At 38.9% G+C, this 14,609-nt stretch overlaps 1 protein-coding gene across 5 annotated transcripts in view; it reads left to right on the top strand.

Moving 5' to 3' along the window:
• Positions 1-14,609, top strand: part of LOC131540594 (serine/threonine-protein kinase PAK 3-like) — a 411,671-nt gene that overhangs the window by 92,518 nt on the left and 304,544 nt on the right. Inside the window, exon 1 of one of the 5 annotated variants that reach the window (XM_058775622.1) lies at positions 13,061-13,088. The exons of the other annotated variants lie outside the window; for them this stretch is intronic. The gene's annotated coding sequence lies outside the window, so the exon portion shown is untranslated. Of the gene's footprint in view, positions 1-13,060; positions 13,089-14,609 lie in introns of those variants that run through there. 5 annotated transcript variants of the gene reach the window in all.

The raw sequence follows: 14,609 nt of genomic DNA, 5'->3' as shown, positions 1-14,609 counted from the left end.
CTCGTGATTCCTGGTGATGACGGAGACAGTGACTCTCTGACACTTATAAAGAACATTATTGCGAAATATGTATTGGCCAGATTCACACAATCATAATCCGTTATGTCTTACATGAATGTTTAGTTAATGGTTGGGGGGAAATCTGATGTAACATTATATTTGATCCATGCATTACAGTAGGTCTTAATATAGATCTGTCTCAAATTGAGACTCTCAATGCTAATCATACATTAAAAGAAAAGACGGAATCACTCGCTGCTCTTGATTAAACCGCTGTTTATTTGCATTTTTGTTCTTATTTTTAATAACAAAGATAAAATAAAAATAGCTATAATGTGATTAATAATATAGTAATTATTATTAAGAAAAGAATTGGAGGAAAATATGCAACGTTGCTTGGTGATTTCGCTTTGAAATCTTTAACTGGATTTTTCTCAAAAACAGATCTGCTGCCTCTATTGCCTTTAAACGGCTATAGCTCAGTCATTTTTTTATCCGATTCTAACAAGTCATATACTGTATCATTTTGAAGGTATTTTAATGGAGAATGTGAAAATAAAAAGAACTCATTTTTGAAAATTTGCGCATTCCGACTCATTTTGCCAGAACAGGTCACATATATTGATAGCAATCTTACTTTTAGATCGCATATCAAGAAGGTTTGCAATACAGTTTTTTTTACAATCACTATGACCATTTTTTTCAATTCTCCTAACAAAATGTCTAAACTCTTAACGCACCTACAACACAAAATTCCCAAAAGGGTTCATTTCATGCGTTTTGCAGTTGTATTTTTTTATTTATTTTTTAAGCCCCTCTACATTTTTGTTTCATTGGGATTGGTAAATGCATTCATTTTGTTTCTTTTGCTACACAAATTAAATACAAAAAATGAATGACCCATCTTAGAGTAGCTTTATAGAATGTACGGTTTGTGAAAAAAGAAGACAGAGACAGAATTACTGAAGTAAAGACTTTATTTGCAACAGGACATCACTGCAAGATAACAAAAATATGCAATACAGTTGCCATTTATTATATAAAAGTACAAAATATACAAACAGAAAAAGCCGCAGAAGAATAAAATATAAATAAAGTCATCTTCTAATCTGCCCGGTCTTCTGCATTTGGCCACATGTTCTCATCCACATCACACCTGTATGCCACATATGCCACACCACATATGCCTTATCCACCTCTGGCAGTGTTTAGCTGTGATGTCTTGGCATGCAGAATCCATTGCATCCAGGAGGGACCTTTGGTCAAAAACCTTCCATCTCCAGGTTGAGAAAAACTCCTCAATGAGGTTGAGGAAAGTGGAGTAAGGGGCAAGGAAAATGGACATCATCCTCGGATGGGTGTCAAACCAGTCTGTGACTGCACGGGAATGGTAGAATGCCACATTGTTCCATGTGATCACATATATTGACAAGTGGTCTCTTTGTATGTGTTTGAGTGAGCTGGTATTGATCTGTTGGTTCTAGGTATAGTATAATTTTTAAGCGGATGTTAATTTTTTAGGAATTATGTAAATTTTATATTTATTTTGAAGCATGTATTTATTATGTTTTGATTAACTGTTTTATATGTTTAGGGTGACAATTTTACCATCAGTCCAGGACTGCAGATGCAAAATAGCCTTCTGGCTAATTCTGGCACATTGTACATTTATGTATTATTGATGTGCATTGTCCCTGTCAAATAAACCTGAAATAATAATAATAATTTGTTCAATGATAACCTACCAGCAATGTTAAGAAGCAGTGGGCAGCCAATGCTGCGGCGCCCGGGGAGCAGTTGGGGGTTGAGCCTTGCTCAAGGGCACCTCAGTCGTTGTATTGAGGGTGGAGAGAGCGCTGGATATTCACTCCCCCCACCTACAATCCCTGCCGGACCTGAGACTCGAACCCACAACCTTTGGGTTACGAGTCCGATTCTCTAACCATTAGGCCATGACTGCCAAAGTGTGGTATAGTTATGGAGGCACTTCATAATGCAGAGGTCAAGTGCCTGTTCTTCCAATAGTTAGCAATAGCCCTATAATATGCAGTGTTTAATAAACAGTTGTTTTACTAAATTCTTCTGAGGTGAAATTCAGTGCAGTCCCGTATCGTGATATGTATCATATCATGACTTTGCTGGTGATACACAGCCCTAATATTTATCATGTCTGTGAGGCTAGTATTCACTGAGATTCAGGTTGTTTTATTTACATGTCTGTGAAGAAAGCTGACAGAGACTGAGATGGCAGAGAGTGCACCCTGATTGTTTTCTTTATTTTACAAAAACACATTGTTTTGTTGTTATTTTGACTATACACATATAACAGTAGACACTTTGCAGTTTTAAACGATGCCTTATGCCTGTTTTACACATGCTCCGTTTGCAGTGCGTATGCAGTGCGTATGCAGTGCACATGCAGTCCATGTATGTGGTGCAGAAGCAGCATGGACTCATTTTGCTTTCACACAGGATGCACTACTCCAGTCCACTACTGATCCACGGCTGTTTACTACAAACACAACATTTATCCATTATTTTGATTTCAAATCCAAACTTTGCTACTGACAATGCTCTTTAGCATTGTGATCCTCTTTTATCACAGTACAATCTGTCATAGACATATTCATGCTTAAACTCAATAAATATAAACAACTTATTATTCAATGCATTTGACTTCTAGATTTCTATATTATGAATTATTATATCACAAAGTAATATATATATTTTTTTACATGTTTGGTTTTACTTTTAAAGTAAAAAAACATGCCAATAACTTTTTTTTTTTCAATATATTTTATTTTGAGGGAGTTACATATCTGTCCACTGTAGTGGACACTATGCATCAACAGTATGCATAGTGAATCAATGGGGTAAAAAAAGAAAAAGCAAATAACAGCAAATTGTATGAATACACATAACATTAAATAACAACAAGCTATGTCATGACGACACAGAAAAGTGAAGTGTAACAAACACAAGTTAAGAGTGTGTGTGTATGGGGCTGGGGTGTGTGGGGCAGGGGTGGGGGTCGTTGGCTATTCATACACATGTGAGCACAAATACAAACACACACAAGCACACACACCCTCCCACCACTCTAACGTATATATCTGCACTCATACAATATACATGTATACATGCTTACACTTTTATATGACCTAATAAATAAATATAGACTGTAAGCATTGAAAAAAATGATCAAATCTGAAGACTATTTAATATTTATGTTCAATAAAACCATTGAAGTGTAAATTATACCATAATTTTAATAAAACATACAAAATAAGGAAGAATCTATATATAGGCCCATAGGCAGAATTATACCCTTTGGTGCATGACGTCCATATATTTATACAGATGTATACATATATTTGGTGCATGACGTCCATATACAGATATATTTTCTGTCACAAATCTGGATGAAACTATTACTGGCATCCTATTTAGCTGAAAAATATATTTTTTTGTACCAGTTTGGTTTTCTGAGAATAAAAGGATTTATTCCTGAGGTACTTGGTGCATCCCCTTTTCCTGCTGCCATTTTAAATGCATTATGTAATATCTCAAAAAAATAAAAATAAATAAATAAATAGATACAAAGACAACAAATAAATTTAATCCATAAAATTTACGTTTAAAAAAAAAAGGCAGCTGTGGTTGCCGGAATTCTACCGTAAAAAAAATATGGTAGCAACATTTTAGGTTTTACGGTTTTAACTTAAATGTACAGTTAAATACCGTAATTTCATTAACTGATATAATGTTAATATACCAACCTATTGAAGTACTGAAATCTGTTTCATACCTTTTAAATACACTGATAAGCACCAAATGTAGATGGTGATGAGAAAGTCACATAATGAACCAAAGCCCATCACAAGCAGCTTTTAAATAATTGACATATATAGAAGGTGCACAGTGTCATTCACACAAACATTAAACACCATCACAGTGAGACTCATTAAACTGAAATATGCAATAAACATTAATTTAACAACATTAGATGTAACATACAACTCTAATAAAAATAAATGATGAGAAAAAAACTAAGAAACCTAGTTATTTCAAAGAAAAATAATAAAATTCGCACAAAATTTAAAATGCAATGCGGAGAATTCTGGGAATGTCAATTTAAGTTTTTTCCCTGTAAATTTTACATTCTTTTTCACTTCCAAAAATGGTATTTCACCGTAAAATTGTCTGAAATGTCTATTACAGTTTTTCACCGTATATATTAGGGGAACTTACCATTAACCATTTAACAGGTTTTTACTGTTAAAATCACGGTCATTTTTTACAGTGTAGACAACACTTTGACATGATGCTACATTTTAAATAGTTCAAAATGGCTTCCAAATATCTGTCCACTGTAGTGACCACTATGCATCAGAGGGTTTAGTTGCTCAAGCAAGTGGCAACACATTTAAACACAGCATATAGCCTACTTTTCTAAGGTATTCGGCTTCGGGCTCACCCCTAGTGTGCAGCACAGCAAAAATAGACTTGGTGCGGAAACAATCTCTGCACTGCTGCAGATGCAATGCTCCTGGAACCACATGCAGTGTGAACGCTCTAATCCGTTAACATGGGTGTGGAAAACAATACGCACCGCATACACACTGCAAATGGAGTATTTGTGAAACAGGCATTATTCTTATATGTACAATCAAAAATGGAGTATTTTTAGTTAATTTTGCGGTCAAAATAAAGTGACAGACCGCTGCAGTCTTCGACCCCAGATGGTTAAAACACTTTTTTTAGGCCAGTTTTACTAAACAGAGCAAATTAGCGTGAGAGTGCAATTCCAAAACAAACAATATAACTGGGCATTGTTTATAAAACATTCATCATTGAAATGCCGGGAACAAACAAACAAAAACTTGTGCAACTCCGTTGCTGCCCCAAAAAAACAAACTGCATCCACTGTTCCTTCCAAGTAATGTCTTTGCCAATAGAGTTCAATAGAACTTTACAAAATGCCATAGTTAGACCATAGTTGCTTTTATGAAACTCACCCCTGAGGGAGAGCAAGAGCACACCCACCAACATGCTTCATCAGTGTGCTTAGTTAGCTAATGATGCTTTTGGGAATCACACCCCTGGTTGATGTGTGTGCACGCTCTTGCTGGAGGAGTGTCAATACAAGAAATTCCGCCCTTTAGGACATCATGAAGGGCTATACTCAACAATGACAAAAAACTTATGCGAACTTACGAAAACTTATATCTGAAAATTACATGAACCCTGAAGGAGTGTATTTGGCACATAAATACTTTTGTCATATGTCCAAATCTTTTTTTTTTTTTTTTGGAAACTTTGGCCATGTTTAGCATAAGAATCCAACTCTTTGAAAGTGTAATTAACTCAGAATGCATGAAAGCATTAGACCTCCCCTTTAAACATATCTTAACCCTCTGGGCTCTGAGGGGGTTTTGGGGCCCTGGAGAAGTTTTGACATGCCCTGACATTTGTGTGTTTTTCAGTATCTTAAAAACAGATTAATGGCTAAAGTCTGATTACACTGTAATCATCACAAACTGGGCTACAATAATATGTGAGCAGCATGAATGTACATGTTTGTGTTTTTGAGAAAACAACGTTTATGTGTGGTTAGTGAAACATGAAAAATTTTAAGTCCCTGAAATAAGAACATAAAACACATACATAACATTTATTCACAAGATTTTTGAGAACGAGTTAAGACTTAAAGACTTAAATGACCATAAACAACCAAAGCGTTCAAATAAAATTAAGAAAATTATAAAGCAAATTACTTTTAACATGCATGAATAAAACCAAAAGCTTGATTATTTCTGCAAGAAAAAATTACATTCTAGTAAGGGATCCACACTCACTCAATCTTCATGATCACTTTCAATTTATTTTCATTTTGAAACAGAGCGATAAACAATCAGACATTTCGGCAACGAGCCTTCTTCAGTGAATCATATAACAATGTTTCCCACAAGGCTTTTTTAAAGAAAAATGAAGTTCAATAATCACCTAACAGGTGTAACTGATCACAGATTCAACTGACCAATCAAACAGTTTCAGAACAAACAACCCAAAATAATTCTAAAACACTCAACACATCCAAATAGCAATACAAGCACCAAAGAAGAAAACATACATCACTAATAATCCATCAAAAAATTTAAATAATTCACATCAAAACATCAACTTGAATGGAAGTAGGGAACGAGCCGATGCATCAGGCCAAAAGACGTTCATTAGTCCGTCTCGTGTGGTCCACTGTAACCAAACAATAAGGGGTTAAACAACTTTCTCATACTTAAAGAAAACAAGACAGATCAAAATCTTCATTTAAACCCAAAGGAGACTTTTTAGTCGATACATCCAATAAGCTTCTCTTTTAGAAATTACTTTTTCGATACCTATACAACTTAAATCCTTAATGTCATGATTACAGTCATGAAAATGTCTTGCTATTGGTGAATTCACATCACATCTCCTAATCGCGGTGTGGATGTGTATTTTTAACTGGCGACTAGTTTTTACAATATACATAAATGGACATGGACATTTCAACATACAGTTTGATGTAGCCCAGGTAATTAGTGATTTAATAAAAAAAAAAAATTCCAGAATGTATATCACTAAATTGGTTAGCTTTAATTATTGATGAGCAAGCAGCATGATTTCTATAAGATAAACAACCTTTTATGAATGTTTTAGTCTTGTCAGTATAAATGTCAGATTTTACCAGTCTATTTGCTATGTTGTTTGATCTTTTGTAAATGAACAAAGGAGAATTTTTAAAAGTTTCACCTAAAGAAGGATCAGTTGAAAGAATATCCCAATATTTAGTTATAATGTCCTTAAGGAATATTACAGACACATTAAATATCAGTTTAGTAATATATACATATATATATCTATACATAAAACATATGTTGCCTTAATCAAAATTTTTAATTTGATTATTATTAACATTGATTATTTTTTTAAGTGATTTCAGTCATTTTGACAGATAACAGATTTACCTGCTTTAGAAACATTCCAGTAAACACTGCTAATAGGGATTGGAAGTGAAAAGGGGAGACAATTACATTGTAAAGCATACGTGTAGAATCCTGGAAAGAGAAATTAGTATTTGGGGTGAAAAATAAAGAGATTCTAAGTGCATTCCAGTGAATTATTCATGGAATACACTGTTAATTAAATCTGAAAAGCAGACCACAAATGTGCAGTATATGTTGCCCTTCTTCATATTGTTACAGCAGAACAGAAAAGAATAAGAAAATAAACAGAATGGAGTAGACTGAAAAGAGCCCTTGCTATTGGTATTCTTTTTATACCATGTCACATTAAAATACCAAGCGTTACAAGTGGTATTCTCCTGACGTCTGAAAATAGAACATTACAGCTCATTTAGTCAAACTGATAGATAAGGATTATTTGTAGTGCAAATAATTTTATGATTTGAAATAATTTGTTACATTCTTTTTGAGTGGAGCTACTGAAAACGGAAGTGCCTCCCATAACTTAAAATGCAGTAGGCATGTTAGAAAAATAATGGATTCTCATAAGTGCTGCGTCTTATTCTATTGGATTGCATCTGGGAGGGCTGAACAGGGGTACAATTTGTCAAACCATAAGTTATTGCAATCCCTTACATTAGGTCATATTAAATCCAAAGAGTGTTCAACAACAAAAATATATGTTGATAATTTTTTAATGTCAGTGTTGTCAGTAATGCAGACTAATCATTTCAGCCCCACATGAATATGGATATGGTGCAATAAGAATAAGTTCATGGTGCAAGATGTTATTGTAAATAAAACATTCAGTATGTTTTTTTTCTGAAGAGACATGCTATTCTAGATATAACTAATTGTCCCACCTGTCAGATCAGAAGTGTACCCCTGTAGGAATAATAAGTTATAAAATGATATGACCAGCAGATACATCACCTATTTTCCCATTACAGTTTAGCGATTAGCTCAAAAGGAAATATGTTTAATTAAACAATATTAATAGTAAATATTTGTCTCAGCTGCATAATCATATATCATATCTAAGCAACAATATTTTTCCTGGTTAGAACTACTTTCTTACTGTATACAGTACTACTCAGAGCATATAGCAAGAAAATATACTTTAAGGGACATTAATTTGTAAGCAGGGAACACAGCAACAGCCTGTGACATGTTGGTGCTGTCTAATAAAACGCTCTACGAAAGAGTAGGAGAAAGAGTATTTAATAATAAATCCACTGGAGAAATCTAAACACACACCATAACCAAAACGTCCAAATACAAATAATAGTAGACAAAGGATAGGGGAAAACACATGACTTAAGTACTAGAAATGTAATTAGGGAGAACCAAAACAGGTGGAGTAATTAATCAAAAACCATGGAAACTAATAGACACGGGAACTCAGGGAAAGGTGGAAACAGAAACCGAACCAAAACAGACCATAACCGTGACACAGCCTTGAGTCAATGGGCATAAAAGTCAAGTCAAGTCATCTTTATTTATATAGCACTTTTAACAATACAGATTGTGTCAAAGCACTTAACAGTATCAAATTGAAGGATAGAGTGTCAGTAATGTATAATGATAAGATTAACACTAAATTTTCTCAATTTTCAGTTAAAGGCATTTCATTATTGAATTCAGAGATGTCATTGTCTAGCTCAGTTTAGTTTAAATAGTATCTGTGCAACCAAATCGATCATAATCGCTAGGAATTAAGTGTCCCCAACTGAGGAAGCCAGAGGCGACAGCAGCAAGGAACCAAAACTCCCTCAGTGACAGAATGGAGAAAAAAACCTTGGGAGAAACTAGGCTCAGTCAGGGGACCAGTCCTCCTCTGGCTAGACAAAACCCGCAGTTCAATTCCAACCACAGCCATGTCAGATTGTGTAAAGGGCTTATCTGATTCCCGTGGTCTTGTACCGATGGAGCATTTTAATTTATAATTTAATGTATTTGTTATATTTGTGTTTTAGTCATTATTTGAAGTTTTTCATTTATATGATTTATTCATTTGCTATAATTGTAATGCATTTATTGTTTCTCTGTGTATTTTTATAATATATATTTGTTTGTTTATTATAATTTAAATGTATGTCTCTGGGGCTCAGCTAGGTGTCCTGGTCTCCGCTGACGATCAGGGCTGCAGACATCATCTCTTGGTGCTGATCCACCATCTGATCGGATACAGACTGAGAAACAGAATAAGAAAGAAACAGACAAATATTAGCGTAGATGCCATTCTTCTTACGATGTAATGAGTACATTGTGTGTTATGGGGAGTGTTCCTGGTTCCGGTTGATCTAATTAATGGAGCCTAACAATCCTTTAACGGATTTGAATAATAGAAGCGTATTAGTGTGTTATGTGTAAGCCAGGTTAAAGAGATGTGTCTTTAAACAACAGGGAGTGAAAGTAAGGTAGAGATTCAATAAAAAGTGAAGCTACATGGAGTTACAATCGTGAACTTCTCAGCAGCACAGCAGACAGGAACAGACTGAAGCAGTTTAAAAGTTTTTAAAAGTTTATGGAATGCACAGTAACTAATCTAAATGAACACACACAGACACACACCACATACACATACACATACACTAGTATTTAAAATAGTGGATGAATAAAACTGAACAAAAAAGGAATTAAGATAAGGAATTATGGAAATGAGTTTTGATTGATGATTTTTCTCCTATAATGCCTGCAGAGTTTGGAGAACACCTTATAAGAGATCAGAGACCATTCCTTCATCCAGAATCTCTCCAGATCCTTCAGATTCACAGCTCCATGTTGGTGCTTCTCCTCTTCTGTTCACTCCACTCATTTTCTATAGAGTTTTGGTCAGAGGACTGGGACGGCCATGGCAGAAGCTTCATTTTGTGCTCAGTGACACATTTTTGTGTTGATTTCGATGTTTGTTTTGGATTATTGTCCTGATGGAAGATCTAACCACGGCCCATTATAAGATTTCTAACATTGGCAGTCAGGTTTAGATTTTTTTTTATCAGTTGGCATTTATAATCCTGTGGAACAGAAAGTCATGGCTGGACAATTCCATGCTCCTAGTCACCCTGGTGTACTAAACAATGTAAATATGAATGTGAATATACTTCAGAGAAATTTTACTCACAAGAATTTCTAGGGGTGCCAATAATTGTGGACAACATGCATTGGAGAAAAAACAAACAAACAAACAACAACAACAACAAAAACTTTTATTTCATCATGAGATTTTCTCCCCACTTTCAGTTGTTTTACTTCAATTGTTTTTGTGGATTTTTTGAATGAAAGATCAAAATCATAAACAATGCAGATTTATTTTCACATCTGCTTTTGTTCATATTTACCAAGGGTGCCAATATTAGGAGGACACTGTACAATTTCTGAAGAAAATGTGAGTGGTGCTTGCCGTGGGAAAACTCAGCACTAGGCACTAATAGTAACTCTAATCGTGCTAGCATCATGGTAACAACATGCTAACAACATGTTAATTGATTTAGCATTATGCTAACAACATTAACACAAGTAAAATGTTAAAACAAAATTAACATGATTAGCATGTTGCTAGCATGATGTTAACATGTTTTTAACAGCTTGTTTAACAGCTTGCGGCCTTCGTGGACGAGTCATGCTCCCATTGCAGGAAAATGACCGTCGCGGAGTTGCGGACCAGGCTCCATTTCCTGCAAAGGGGCGGGGTACCTGTGCCTCTGCCTAGATCTAGGGCGCTACTTCTTGCAGTAGCCGGACTGGTCTAACGGTGACGGTGAGGAATTCCCCTACGAGAAAGCAACTTCGCACTTCGCAGCCAGTGGAGCTGCCGAGGGAACAGGCTGGACCCTCTCATGGGGTACCACTTGTATCCTTTGGTGCTCCGCCCGACGATCGGACGTCGATCGCTGGATCGGAGGGTGAGCCAGACTTTTCTGTAAATTATCATCCGGCAGCACTGGGCGGCCAGCAATATCGGATATGGATCCGGAAATGGTGGCTATGCTTGCCCGGGCCGCTGAGAGGGTTGGGCTCAAGTGGAAACCTCCACTGCATCCCGAACCCTCGAAGTTGGATGATTGGTTTCTCAGGGTGGCTCGTGCTGGTTCCCAGGGCCCCACCCCGGTGCCTTTCTTCCCGGAGGTGCATTATGAACTCACTGGGTCGTAGATAGCACCTTTCACAGCCCGTAACTGCCCCAGTGGCTCGTCCTCCCTCACCACCCTCGACGGTGGGGCAGCGAGGGGGTATACGGAGATCAAACAAGAATCTTTTGTTTTTGACCCAAAACCTCGACAAAAGAGCAATTTCCTCTATCTCTGGGTCTCCAGGGAGGACGGGGAGTTGTGGACGAGCCAGTCTTGATTCACACGCACTCTCCTCTCTCGCCAGTGAGCCATTCCTGCGTTCGAAGGTCGGGCACATCAGTACAAGGTCCTGCCCTTCGGGCTGTCCCTGTCGCCCCGTGTCTTCATGAAAGTTGCGGAGGCCGCCCTCGTTCCCCTGAGAGAACATCTCGAACCCTTGTTCCCTGATGGAGGGGAGGGAACTGAGACGTTATGTCGTCACGACATTAGGAGATTCACTTGGGACCCCCGATCACCTCTGACTTTAAGAGAAAATGCCAATGAATATTGGCTAGTGGATTTTGCATACCTGAGCCAAACCCTGTGCATACAGATATAAATAGGCGACAAGTGCATCCACTCATCAGGTTTTCCGCTGAGGAGCCACGTGTCCCTGGCAACCAGCGATGGTTCAAGATTGTGGCATCGGGACATAACGTCTCCGTTCCCTCCATCAGGCAATGAGGGTTACGTACTATATTATAATTTACGTATTATAATTTAATTTAATTATAAATTAAAATGCTCCATCGGGACAAGACCACGGGAATCAGATAAGCCCTTTACACAATCTGACATGGCTGCGGTTGGAATTGAACTGTGGGTTTCGTCTGGCCAGAGGAGAACTGGCCCCCCGACTGAGCCTGGTTTCTCCTAAGATTTTTTCTCCATTCTGTCACAGAGGGAGTTTTGCTTCCTTGCCGCTGTCGCCTCTGGCTTGCTCAGTTGGGGACACTTAATTTCTAGGGATTATTGTCGATTTGATTGCACATATACTATTTAAACTAAACTGAGCTAGACAATGACATCTCTGAATTCAATAATGAAATGCCTTTAACTGAAAATTGAGTGTTTAATCTTTTACATTACTGACACTCTATCCTCCAATTTGATACTGTTAAGTGCTTTGACACAATCTGTATTGTTAAAAGCACTATATAAATAAAGGTTACTTGACTTGACTTGACTTGACTTGATGTAACCGAGATGTTCCCTATCTCTCAGTCGCTTTGAGTTATGTCGAGACGAAATTAGGGGTCCATGGAAAGTGCCACAACCTGAACCCTGTCACAACCTTATGGTATTGCAAATGTTGACAAGCAAGCACGTGACAGACAAATGCCATGCAAAGGTCGCAACCTTCCCATCGCCCCAGCGCAAATTCGCTGACCTTGGTACCCACAGTGACCACAGGTGAGTACATCGCTGCTGGAGATAGCCAAGCCACTCTTCCTTTCCCCACAGAATTTCTTAACAGAAGGGATTTCGACCTTCAGAAAGATAGCTTCAAGTCTTTCCTATTTGTTGTTACAGCTTGGCAGTAACGACGGGGAAGTGAGCCTTCCGGAGAATGGTGCTACGGAGGCCAAATCCTGCCCGAAGGGAGGTGACATGTGGAGACACTGATATGGACTGACCCAGCCCTGGGGTAGTACTACATACAGAATGGAACTCTGAGGCAGGTCCTACCTAGGAGTAGGGAGGAGTGCTGCCAGCAGAGCCTGACAGAGTGCTCTGTCAAAGGGAAGACACGGGTTTACCGAAAGGGAAACCTTACCATGGAAGAATTCACATATGGGATTACCCGCAGGGAATCAATCCATATGGACACCTATCCCAGTACAGACTGCTCCGCCCAGTCTGACTGCCGGGAGTGCTGGAGGAAGCGTGACACCGGCCAGCTCTTCCTGCCACTTACCTGTTACCCAACACACGGGAAGAAACTGGCTCAAGACTGTAAAATCTCATGAAGGTATTCGGTGCCCACAGCTCTACAGATGTCTGCCAAAGAGGCGCCGTGCACCAAAGCTATGATTTTGTAGTCATATAGCCTAGTATGTATGATTTTATAGTAGCCTATGATATGATTCTGTAGCCACAGACTCAAGCATGCTTTGTACAATAAAAGGATGTACTTTGTACTATAAAAAAGGATATTTTATATCTGAGAAACTAATTATTATTGTTTAGCACGCTATTAAATATATTTGTGAACAGAGTATTAATAATAAACATGGTCTAAACATCCTTAGATGCGTAGCATTCATCATCAAAAAAAAAAAAAATAGACACTACAAAGTTTCAATTGATGTATAACACTTATCTGTATGACCAAAATTTATTTTTAGTATTTTTAGTGTCTTTCGCAATGATAAGAAAAAAAATGAGCTCGTCTCGCCGGCGAGACAGCCGACCCCAGAGAGTTAACCTCCTGGCACCCCTCAGGAACCTCACAATGAGATCGTGCTTTCCCAGGGACCGGCCGTCCACTGCATCGTGATGGGCCGCGATAACAGCCACATACACTTTCAAGGTGGAGGATGACAGCCTACACTCCAACCTCTCTTGCAGGAAAGAAAGCACTACTCCAATCGTGCATCTTCGGGGGTCTTCTCAGTGAGAAGAACACCAGTTCGCGAACAGACTCCACTTCAGTGCATAGGCTTGCGTTATTGAAGGAGCTCTAGCCTGAGTGATGGTCTCTACCACAGCCTGTGGCAGGCCACTCAAGTCTGCCACGTCCCATCCAGGAGCCACACATGGAGGTTCCACAAATCTGGACACGGGTTCCATATAGTGCCGAGCCCCTGAGAAAGGAGATCCTTCCTCAGAGGAATGGGCCAGGGAAGGGCTGTTGTGAGGAGCATGAGTTCTGGAAACCAGGTTCAGGTGGGCCAATACAGTGCAACCAACAGGACCTGCTCCTCGTCCTCCCTGACCTTGCACAGTGTCTGTGCAAGCAGGCTCACTGGGGGAAACGCATACTTGCGTAGAGCCCGAGACCAGCTGTGTGCCAGTGTGTCTGTGCCGAGCGGGGCCTCGGTCAGAGAGAAATACAGCTGGCAGTGGGAGGACTCGCGGGAAGCAAACAGGCCTACCTGAGCATCCCCGAATCGACTCCAGATCAGCCGGATCGTCTCGGGATAGAATTGCCATTCTCCGGGGAATGTGATCTGTTGTGAGAATGTGTCGGCTGCATGATTGAGCTCCCCCGGAATGTGGACAGTGAGCAGCGATTTGAGCTCCAGAGGAGGAGATGACGGGCGAGCTGTGACATGCGGCGTGATCGTAGACCTCCCTGATGGTTGATGTACGAGACAGCCGCAGTGTTGTCCATACGGACCAACACATGCTTGCCTAATAGCAGTGGCTGGAACTGCAGCAAGGCCAGATGCACTGCCAGCAGCTCTAGGCAGTTGATGTGCCAAAGCAGTTGAGGCCCCGTCCAGAGCCCGAGGCTGCCTGCCCGTTGCATGTAGTGCCCCAGCCCATG

Source organism: Onychostoma macrolepis, chromosome 05 (assembly GCF_012432095.1).
Source record: "Onychostoma macrolepis isolate SWU-2019 chromosome 05, ASM1243209v1, whole genome shotgun sequence".
In the NCBI taxonomy this organism is placed as follows: Eukaryota; Metazoa; Chordata; class Actinopteri; order Cypriniformes; family Cyprinidae; genus Onychostoma; species Onychostoma macrolepis.
The sequence above is the reverse complement of the archived record's forward strand: the minus strand, read 5'-3'. Positions and strand labels throughout refer to the sequence as shown.